Here is an 11,435-nt window from a genome sequence, read left to right as displayed (position 1 = left end):
CAAACAAGCTCTGATCAGACAACTCCACTGGGGAAACACTACTGACGACCGAACTGGGGATTATCTGTAGGCGATCTACTGGGGATACCCTGTTGGTGACCATACTGAGGAGTAAAAGTGGGAACAACCTTGCTGAGGATGGTCGAGGAGAAAATCTGCTGGAGATCAAAGTAGACAAGTCCGCAGGGGAAAAGCTATAAACCAACCTTGATGATAATTCTGCTTATGCTGGGGATTTCCTGCTCACTCTGGCGGAGAGATTTCTAACTTGAAGTGAGGGAAAACCCACTTCTTCGAAAAGATTAAGCATATTCAATTTATCAATCTATAAGGGATTTTAGGTCAATCCACGCAAGGGATGACAACCATATAATTGATAACACAAATGCTAAATCAAGCCTCACTGGGGAGCTAGAAGATTAGGACCAGACTCCCAAACTCTCTGGGGATTTGGTGATGCATAATCTTCTTCTGCACTCGCGGAGGAGACAACCTGAAAGATAATGAAGAGGATACAAGTATGCTGGGAATATGAACAACTGTTTTACCCTTTTGGAGATCATACCATCCTTGGGAGAGCACTGAAGACGTCCCAAGTATCCTTTTTGTCATTGTGAATGTTCACTTTGTTTAAAAACAATTTGTGAGAATTTTATTTATTTAAAACAATGATATTTATCAATTAAAACATGCAAAATATTTGTTGAATAGAAACAAATAAGAGTGCAAAGAATTGGACAAAGGCTCAAATTTATTTGATGGAATGGTAGTCTGCAAATGGCAAGACTCCATGGATCTTTACAAATTTGAAATTGGTGATATATATTGGAAAAGGGCTACATTGAACATAATGACCATTTCTCCACCAACTCTGAATCCGATGTATTTGAAGCTTCAGTTGACGATGACTGAGCGAGAATCTTTGACAGTTGATAGTTGTAGAACAAAGTCTTGTCAGGATGTAGTTAATTGCAAAAATCCCTAATTTTTGCCTAGATTGCCCCAGGGTGAGGTACTCAATATAGCGGGATACATATTCATTTTTTATGTCTCTAACTTTTGCCTGGATCGCCCTTTCGGGTTTTCAATCCACCGAGACGCTCATTTTTGCCTAAGCCGCCCTTTCGGGTTTTCAACTTAGCGAGCTATTCTGATTTTATTTTAGGCGAAGTATTTTTTGACTGCATCTGAATTCACAGGACGAGTGAAATCCTCTCCATCCATAGTTGTAAGTATCAAAGCACCGCCTGAAAAGGCTCTCTTAACAACATATGGACCTTGATAGTTTGGAGTCCACTTGCCCCTGGAATCGGGCGTGAAAGACAAGACTTTCTTGAGCACAAGGTCACCTTCTCGGAACACACGAGGCTTGACCTTCTTATCAAAGGCTTTCTTCATCCTCTGCTGATATAACTGACCATGACACATGGCAGTCAATCTCTTCTCTTCTATCAAATTCAATTGGTCGTAACGACTCTGGACCCATTCAGCATCAGTAAACTTGGCTTCCATCAAGACTCTTATTAATGGGATCTCCACCTCTACTGGGAGCACAACCTCCATGCCATATACAAGGGAGAAAGGGGTTGCCCCTGTAAAAGTGCGGACAAATTTACGATATCCATGCAAGGCGAATGGCAACATCTCATGCCAATCTTTGTATGTAACAACCATCTTCTGTACAATCTTCTTGATATTCTTATTAGTAGCTTCAACAGCCCCATTCATCTTGGGTCTATAAGGAGAAGAATTTTGATGCGCAATCTTTAACTCACTACACAATTCTTTCATCATCTTGTTGTTCAAGTTAGATCCATTATCAGTAATGATCTTGTCTGGCACACCATAACGGCATATGAGTTGATTCTTGATAAAATTCACAACCACCTGCCTGGTCACGTTTGCGTATGATGCTGCTTCAACCCACTTGGTGAAGTAATCAATTGCTACGAGAATAAATCTGTGATCGTTGGACGCTTTCGGCTCTATCATGCCAATCATGTCAATTCCCCACATGGAGAAAGGCCATGGTGATGAAATCACATTCAGAAGTGTCGGGGGAATATGAATCTTATCCGCATAAATCTGACACTTATGGCATTTCTTAACATATTTGCAGCAGTCAGACTCCATTGTCAGCCAATAGTAGCCTGCTCTCAACATCTTCCTAGCCAATTCTTCCTCATGGAATTAAGTCATTAACAGGTCTGCTTCGTGTCTATCCACGCATCTGAGCAGAACCATGTCAAAATTCCTCTTATAAAGCACATCACCATTGAGGTAGAAACTGCCTGATAATCTCCTCAAAGTTTTCCTTTCTTTCACAGATGCCCCAGGAGGGTAAATCTGACTTTGAAGAAAACACTTGATATCATAATACCATGTCTTATCATCCTTCACTTCTTCCACTGCAAATACATGAGCTGGTCTATCCAAGCGCATCACAGTGATATTGGGAACCTCATTCCAGAGTCTCACCACGATCATCGAAGCAAGTGTAACAAGTGCATCTGCCATCCGATTCTCATCTCGAGGAATATGATGAAAATCAATCTCGGTAAAGAATGTTGAAATCCTCCTCGCATAATCTCTATATGGGATGAGGCCATGTTGATTCGTCTCCCATTCACCCTTAATCTGATTAACAACAAGGGTCGAATCACCGTAAACATCAAGATGCTTGATCTTAAGATCAATACACTCTTCCAAACCCATAATACAGGCCTCATATTCAGCCATATTATTCGTGCATTTGAAAGGTAACCTTGCTGTAAAAGGAAAATGTGTGCCCTGAGGAGTAATAATCACTTCCCCAATACCATTTCCGTACTGATTTACAGCGCCGTCAAATACCATGCTCCAACGGGAACCAGGCTCTGGCCCTTCGTCGAGCGTAGGCTCATCGCAGTCTTTCATTTTCAAATACAGAATCTCCCCGTCTGGGAAATCGTACTGAACTGACTGATAATCCTCGATTGGTTGATGTGCCAAGTGGTCAGCCAAGATACTACCTTTAATAGCCTTTTGAGCTCGATACTCAATATCATACTCAGATAACAACATCTGCCAACGGAAAATCCTCCCAGTTAAAGCAGGCTTCTCAAAGATATACTTGATCGGATCCATTTTGGATATCAACCAAGTCGTATGATTCAACATATACTGGCTTAAGCGCTTAGTAGCCCAAGCCAAAGCGTAACATGTTTTCTCAAGCATTGAGTAGCGAGACTCGTAATCAGTGAACTTCTTACTCAGGTAATAGATAGCATATTCCTTCTTCCCTGATTCGTCTTGCTGACCAAGGACACAACCCATAGAGTCTTAAAGAACTGTCAGATACATAATCAATGGTCTTCCTTCCACAGGCGGAGACAGAATCGGGGGCTCAGATAGATACTCTTTAATACTGTCAAAGGCTTTTTGGCAATCCTCGGTCTAATCATGACGCTGATATTTCCGAAGGAGCTTGAATATCGGCGCACATATGGTAGTCATGTGGGATATAAATCGAGAAATATAATTCAAGTGGCCGAGAAAACCTCAGACTTGCTTCTCAGTTTTGGGCGCAGACATCTCTTGTATTGCTTTGACCTTGGCAGGGTCAACCTCAATACCTCTCTCGCTGACAATAAAACCTAATAACTTGCCGGAAAGGACTCCAAATGTACACTTGTTAGGATTCAGACGAAGCTTATACTTCCTCAAACACTAAAATAGCTTCAACAAGTGCTCTACATGTTCAGCTTCTGTTCTCGACTTTGCAATCATATCATCAACGTATACCTCAATCTCCTAGTGCATCATATCGTGAAACAGGGTAGTCATAGCTCGTTGATACGTGGCTCTGGCGTTCTTCAAACCGAAGGGCATCACTCGATAATAGAATGTTCCCCAAGGTGTGATGAATATTGTCTTCTTCATATCCTCGGGTGCCATTTTAATCTGATTATATTCGGAAAATCCGTCCATAAACGAGAAGACATTGAATTTAGTTGTATTATCTAACAACATATCAATATGTGGTAGAGGAAAATCATCTTTCGGACTAGCTTTATTCAAGTCTCGATAGTCCACACACATTCGGACTTTTCCATCTTTCTTAGGCATGAGCAGAATATTGGCCACCCACTGAGGATATGTAGAAGTCACCAGAAACCCCACATCAATTTGCTTCTGAACTTCTTCTTTAATCTTCACTGCCATATCGGGATGAGTTCTTCTGAGTTTCTGCTTCACAAGCACACACTCAGGCTTCAACGGAAGGAAATGTTGCACGATATCAGTATGTAGACCAGGCATGTCTTCATATGACCAGGCAAAGACGTCGACGTATTCTCGTAACAACTCAATCAACCCCTTCTTAACAGATTCTTCAAGGAGTGCCCCAATCTTCACTTCACGAACACAGTCTTCAGACCCCAAGTTGATTGTTTCTAGATTCTCAAGATGCGGCTGAATGATCTTCTCTTCGTGCTCAAGTAGACGGGTAATCTCGTCAGGAATCTCTTCAACATCATTTTCTTCCGCTTCAAATACAGGGATTTCAAAGTTGGGAGATGGTGTTGGATCATTATGTTCAATGGGTTTGATCAACCTGCATAATGATTTTGGATATAAAGAGATTTTAGAATTCAAACAAAGCAAATCATTATGCAGATGAAAAGATTGATTTTATTCTATTTTTTAGGGTTTTATGTGATCACCAATTTCATGCAAAAAGTGAAAATAATTGGAAAAACAAACTTTTAACATGAATTTATTGAATGAAAATATCATTGTATTTATGAGCCAACAATGTCATCACTCCTCCTTTTGGCATGAGAGGAGGGTTTTTAAACAAAATGAACATTACGTTGACTTATGGACAACTGTTGGAACATCAACAACGACCCAGTTATTGCAGACCCCTCCAGGGATGACAAAATTTCCAGAATCCTCCTCTGCATCTTCTTCCACAATAGCAGCAGCTCCCTCGTCTTGGATGGTGTGGATGAATCCCCCACTCTAAAACAGCCCACGCTTGTTAAAAGTGCCAGAAGAATACCCTATGCCAGCCCGGGATTTGTTGTCTTCTAGCTTGATCATTTGTCCCAAACCAGTAGTTGTGCCATGCTCAATGGCCAACTTAGCATCATTGTATGATGCAAATGAAGAAGTTCCTTTCTTAGTAGGCTCAGCAATAGATAAAGCTTGGAACGGCGTTCCAACTTCATCCTCAACGTCTATATAAGAAAAGGAAGACATATGGCTAACCAGGAGAGCCTTCTCTCCCCCTACCACCACTAACTTTTTGTTCTTGATAAATTTCAATTTCTGGTGTAGAGTGGATTTCACGGCGCCTGCCTCGTGAATCCATGGTCTACCCAACAGACAGCTATATGATGGGTGGATATCCATGACCTGAAAAGTGATCTAGAAATCACTTGGTCCAATCTTGACTGGGAGCTCAACCTCACCAATCACCGTTTTACGGGATCCATCAAAAGCTTTTACCACTACTCCACTCTGCCTCATGGGAGGCCCCTGGTATGACAATCTGGCCAGAGTGGACTTTGGCAACACATTCAATGATGATCCAGTGTCTACCAGCATATTAGACATGGCATCATCCTTGCAGCTCATAGATATGTGAAGTGCCAAATTATGGTCTCTTCCCTCCTCAGGGAGATCAGCATCACAAAAACTCAGACTGTTACAAGCGGTAACATTTGCAACAATACTATCGAATTTTTCTATTGTGACGTCATGGTCTACATACGCCACATCCAACACCTTCTGCAGAGCTTCACGGTGTGGTTCTGAATTCATCAACAAAGATAACACAGAGATCTTTGATGGCATTTATAGAAGATGATCTACAACATTGTATTCACTCCTCTTGATGAGCCTCAGCATCTCATCACAGTCTTCTTTCATTGTGCCATTCTGGCAAGCAGAGACAGGAGTTCTTACAGCGGTGGCAGGTTTATTAGCAACAAGTGTCGGATTCGGAGCAATAACAGCATTCCCAACCGGGCGCACAACACAATCAGCAACATCAGCCCTTCTGATGTCAGCCTGGGGTTTCGGTGGAGCCGAGAAAACACGACCACTACGGGTCAGGCCGCTGACATCGGCGATATTAACAACAGAGGTAGAGGGCAGGGGCACCTCCTTCCCATCTTCCAATGCTACAACATTGTAACGATAGAGGACAGCCTTATCAGAAGAATATGGCACATGGCCAGCTGGTTTAATTATCAAAGAGGGAGAAGCCTTCTATTTGCTGCCATCATATCGGATGACAACAGGCTCTGGGATCCTAAATATTGGTGATATCACATTGACTTCATCATCACCATCGCGATTCTGAAGTATTTCAATTACACCTTCATCCAGCATTTCTTGGATGTCTTTACGGACTTGGCGGCATCCCCTCTAATTGACAGTGCAAACTCGGTATCTGTCATGGTCGTGCTCATAGTGACTGTATTCACACAACAGTCTGTGCATCTCGACCAATGATTTTCGAATATGGTTGACATATTTGACTTTATATTTACCAGGGCAGCCCTGGACCATATTGACAGCAGATTTCCCATGCTCGGGCAATGGGTTCTTCTTAACGTTGGGACCTACGTCCTCGAAACATAAGATATGACTTCTCACAAGGTCTTGAACCTTGGTCTTCAGCGGGTAACAGTTTTCCACGTCATGTCCGGGAGCACCGGAATGATAAACACAATGTAGCTCGGGCTTATACCACCACTGAGGATTGGTAGGTATAGCCGGTGGGTCGCGTGGAGTAATCAGATTCCTTTCTATCAAAGAGGGATATAGTTCTGCGTAGGTCATAGGAATAGGATCAAAGGTGACCCTCTTCCTCTAATAGCTGGTACTAGTTTGATTGTTGTTTCGAGGTTGGTAGGCCTAATGTTGAGGACGGTGTTATTGTTGTTGATATTGTTGATGTTGTTGTTGCTGGTTATTATGCTGATAGTGCTAATTTTCTATGAAAATAGGTGCTATGTGAGCCACTTGATGCTGATTACCGGCGGGACGCACGATCTTCCTCCTTACTGAGGGTCTTATGGGTTTAAAATGGGAGGTCACAGCATGTGCCTCGCCATCTTTCTTCTTTCCAAATGCCCCATATCGTTTGGCAGAAGAGCCTTCTTCTCTAGTCAGGCGCCCTTCCCTGACTCCTTCCTCCAGATGCATCCCCATGTTCACCATCTCGGTGAAGTCAGAAGGAGCGCTGGAAATCATCCACTCATAATAAAATGAGCTCAAGGTCTTCAGGAAGATCTTGGTCATTTCTTTTTCTTCCAGCGGAGGCACAATCTGTGATGCTAGTTCTCGCCACCTCTGGGCATACTCCTTGAAAGTTTCCTTGTCCTTCTGGGACATGGCTCTCAATTGATCCCTATCGGGAGCCATATCCACATTATACTTGTATTTCATGACGAAAGCTTCGCCGAGATCATTGAAGGATCGGATGTTCGCACTGTCCAAGCCCATATACCACCTCAGGGCAGCACCAGACAGTCTGTCCTGGAAATAATGAATGAGGAGTTGATCATTGTCGGTCTGAGTTGACATCTTCCTCGCATACATAACCAGATGGCTGAGAGGGCAAGTATTTCCCTTATACTTTTCAAAGTCAGGTACTTTGAACTTTACAGGTATTTTGACATTTGGAACTAGGCAGAGTTCAGCAGCAGACTTGCCAAAGAGGTCCTTTCCTCTAAGAGTTTTTAGTTCCTTGCGGAGTTCAAGAAACTGATCATTCATTGAATCCATCTTTTCATATACATCTAGGCTCTCGGACGGCTCAGAGTGGTAGATGGTGTCGTCTACTCTTGGCATAGTATGCACGATAGGAGGTGGAACGGCGAGGACCGGGCTAGATGTCGGCAGAGAAGCAAACATGGGGGCAAGACCCTCAGGAACAAAGTTTGCGAGTATCCCCCAGGGAAACCCAGCTGGCATAGCAGTTGGTGCAAAGTGGGCGCTGGCCGCAGGCACTGTTGAAGAGGCAATCTCAGAGATGACTGTCCTTTGGGGAGGAGTTGAAGGTGTCGGAGACGACTGACTTTGGGTGGCCATGAAAGACTCCATCAGGGCAGTCAATCTGGTCACTTCCTCCTTGAGTTCTCGGTTCTCTTGCTCTAAGTGATCCATCAGTCTTGAAGTGTTGGCTCGAGTGTAGTACCGGTGAGTCAGCTTATCTTCAAAATAAATGAAGAACACAGAGTAAGACCATTGAACAAGAAGCCTGGGGAAAAACCTGCTTATGCACATGATGCATGCAATGCTTGTGCATATGATTTATTTTTAATCAGAGGAACTTTAGAGTCCTATTTGCAAATATTTGAAAATATTAATCATTTAGACATATATGGAAATCTCATATCAATAATATCTGGAAAATATTTTTACTCCAAAGAAGTACAATCTTGGTAACCAAATACAATACAAGAGAGAAGGAAAATGAACATCCTATAGAACCCTAGAAGCAATCATCTAAAGCTATGGAGACTGGAAGGTAAGTTGCATGAAGCCTCTTCACCTCCCTCTCATAGGCTGCCTCCATATCTACCTTCTCTTTGGCGAGTCGATCGTACTTCCTCTTCCAGAACTTGGAAGACTGAGGAAGAAGAGAAGTCACCACATCATTAGGCTCGTCGATAACCTGATGCTCGAGAAACTCTATCAATGCATCCTTATCTCTAAGTTGTTGAAGTAGCTCCTCTCGTTCACGGACCCAAGCACGTGAACAGTCTTCGTCTCTCAACTCCTCTAGTCCTTGGTCAGGGAGGGTTGAAGGCCCAGCCACAACCAAAGGTGTAGGTCTCGGATACTCATAAGGCATAAGATATTCAGAAGCTCTCCTCCTAACCCACGAGGTATAGGGTTCCAAATCAATACAGTTCTTCGGACCAAGCTCTTTCCTTCCCTTCCTATGGATCTTGCACCAAGCGCGAACCATCCTGCCCTTCAAGCCTTAGGGATCTTTACCCTCCTAAAAGAACACATCTTCTAACAGAATGTTATTAGGTTTATCCTTTAAGGGGAACCCAAGCTGACGACGTGCCAAAATAGGGTTGTAGTTAATCCCACCACATGTACCAAGAAGAGGCACATTGGAGAATTCACCATAAGAGTCGATAATCTGCACACCATCATATACACGTTTGTACCAAAAGATATCATCATTAGTGAGAGACATAAGTCTCGTGGACCACCGTAGACATCCTTTGTATTCCTTGAAGGCGGCCGTTTGCGGCAAGTGCGAAATAAACCACCTGTACAGCAGAGGCAAACAACACAAAATGGTACCACCCCCCTTTACATTCCTCATATGCAAAGAAAAGTAAGTGTCACCCAACAGAGTCGGAATAGGATTAAGAGTAGAGAAAATCCTAATAGCGTTCACATCCACAAACTTGTCGATGTTGGGGAATAACACTAGCCCATAGATGAGAAGTACAAATATGGCCTCAAAGGCGTCCTCACTCATGGCCTTCCCATACAAAGTAGCTTGAGCAATGAGAAACTCAGAAGGGAGACCTTGAATTCCACCTTTGGTAGTCATATGAGCACCAACCAGAGATTCATCTATATGCAACATATCAGCAATTTCTTGAGAAGTAGGAACCCTCTCTAAGCCACTGAACGGCAACTGATCTAGGATAGGTATACTCCTCAAGCGTAGGCAAGAGCTGGAAATCCGGAAATTCGAAGCAACGGTACAAGGGATCATAGAAATGCACCAATACACTCATCAGATCTTTGTCCACCTGAGTAGCCAAAATAGATAGAAGCTTCCCATGATGAGCCTTGAAATCCAAGGGATCTAATACATAGGATGTCAAATTCCTTACCTCTTTCAAGTCGGGTTGTCTGAAACTGTACTTCTTCGTATTCCTTCTTTGTCTTTCCATGTCTGAAAATTTGCAAATAGACCTCTTAAGTTCCTTGAAAATTTTCTCATTTTTGATGATATGGATGCAAATGGGTGCATGAATGCATGGATGCAACAATCACACTCAAGGGTCAAGCAAAGCACACCACACAAAGGTCATGGGATGGATCAAGTCATCCTTAATATCAATCATCCATTTTGGTGGATTATGGTTTACACCTTATCAACACCCAAGTTCCATTGATATTAAGAATACACAAGAACGGATCAACCATGAATCAAGGGTTTGTTGCAAGTCACGAGAATCGAGTCTCAGTTAAGAACCACCAAAAGGGAGTGTACTAGGGTTTAAACCTGCCAAACATGTTCTACAAGAGGTTCCCATAGTCATCATCCCATCTTTCGGATATTATCGGATAAACGACTACTCGTATTCCAAAAATATTCTCAAGAGAGACTCTTATGAGTGTAGCATCGCGTAACAATCATATCAAATATTACACTTGAACGACCTTCGCACTACGTCCTAAAAATAGGCCAAGATGGGCTTGGTAAACTAAAGTCCTTGGCTTCTAAGGTCTATATTGGAAAGAGTAATGCCTAACCACGACTACTCGTGTGACATTATTGATCCCAACATGACCTCCACCAAGTGAATGGGCTTGCAAGTCAACTTGCTAAGGAATAACTCCACACAAGTCAACAAAACTATGCCATTGTCCTATCCTAAGTGCACTCAAGTTCGGGTATAGAACTCATCTCACAAAGATCACCAAGCATACAAGGAATTAATATATAAAGCAATTCAATCATTACATACAATACAGTAATCCCAAATTGCACAAAAAATATGTCACAAAAATAATATACAATACAATACAACAAGTGTGAAAAGTAGGCAAAACCCACTAGGCAAATTTCCCCAGCAGAGTCGCCACTTTTCTGTAGCGGGGTATTCGTTACCTTTAGATTTATTGACTAAATCAAAAGTAAATCAAACAATTCGAATCGCCACCGCACTTCTATTTATCCAAAGGAAAGGTTAGAAAGCGAATAAAAACTGAGAAGTTTTATCGAATCAAAAACTAATAAAAATGTCAGAGATCGGGGTAAGGGGGTTGGTTATGCAATGGGAAGATTTTAGGCACCCAAAACATCCTAGGTACTCCTAGGGAGCCCTTTTCACATTTGTTGTAAGGTTGATATTTTATGAAAATTTGTTTGTGCAAACATGATTGGGGATATGAGAGAAGAATGTACAAATTATTTACAATTTTTGTGTTTGAATGGATAAAGCCATTACCTACGTACCATCTTAAAAAAGATTAGGATCAAAACCTCGTAGTTCGGGGTAAAAATCTCAAAACAAGTTGGTGAATGGATTAGTCCAAAAGCCTTACAGTCTTTTGTTATCCAAGGGAGAAAACTCAACCTAAAACTACAAATCCACCATGTGAGGATAACTTCAACATGCTAGTGAGGGGTTAACCCTATAATAAGCATGGAAGACTCATTGTCCATCACTAAG

The sequence above is a fragment of the Lathyrus oleraceus genome, chromosome 7 (assembly GCF_024323335.1).
Source record: "Lathyrus oleraceus cultivar Zhongwan6 chromosome 7, CAAS_Psat_ZW6_1.0, whole genome shotgun sequence".
NCBI lineage: Eukaryota > Viridiplantae > Streptophyta > Magnoliopsida > Fabales > Fabaceae > Lathyrus > Lathyrus oleraceus.
The sequence above is the reverse complement of the archived record's forward strand: the minus strand, read 5'-3'. Positions refer to the sequence as shown.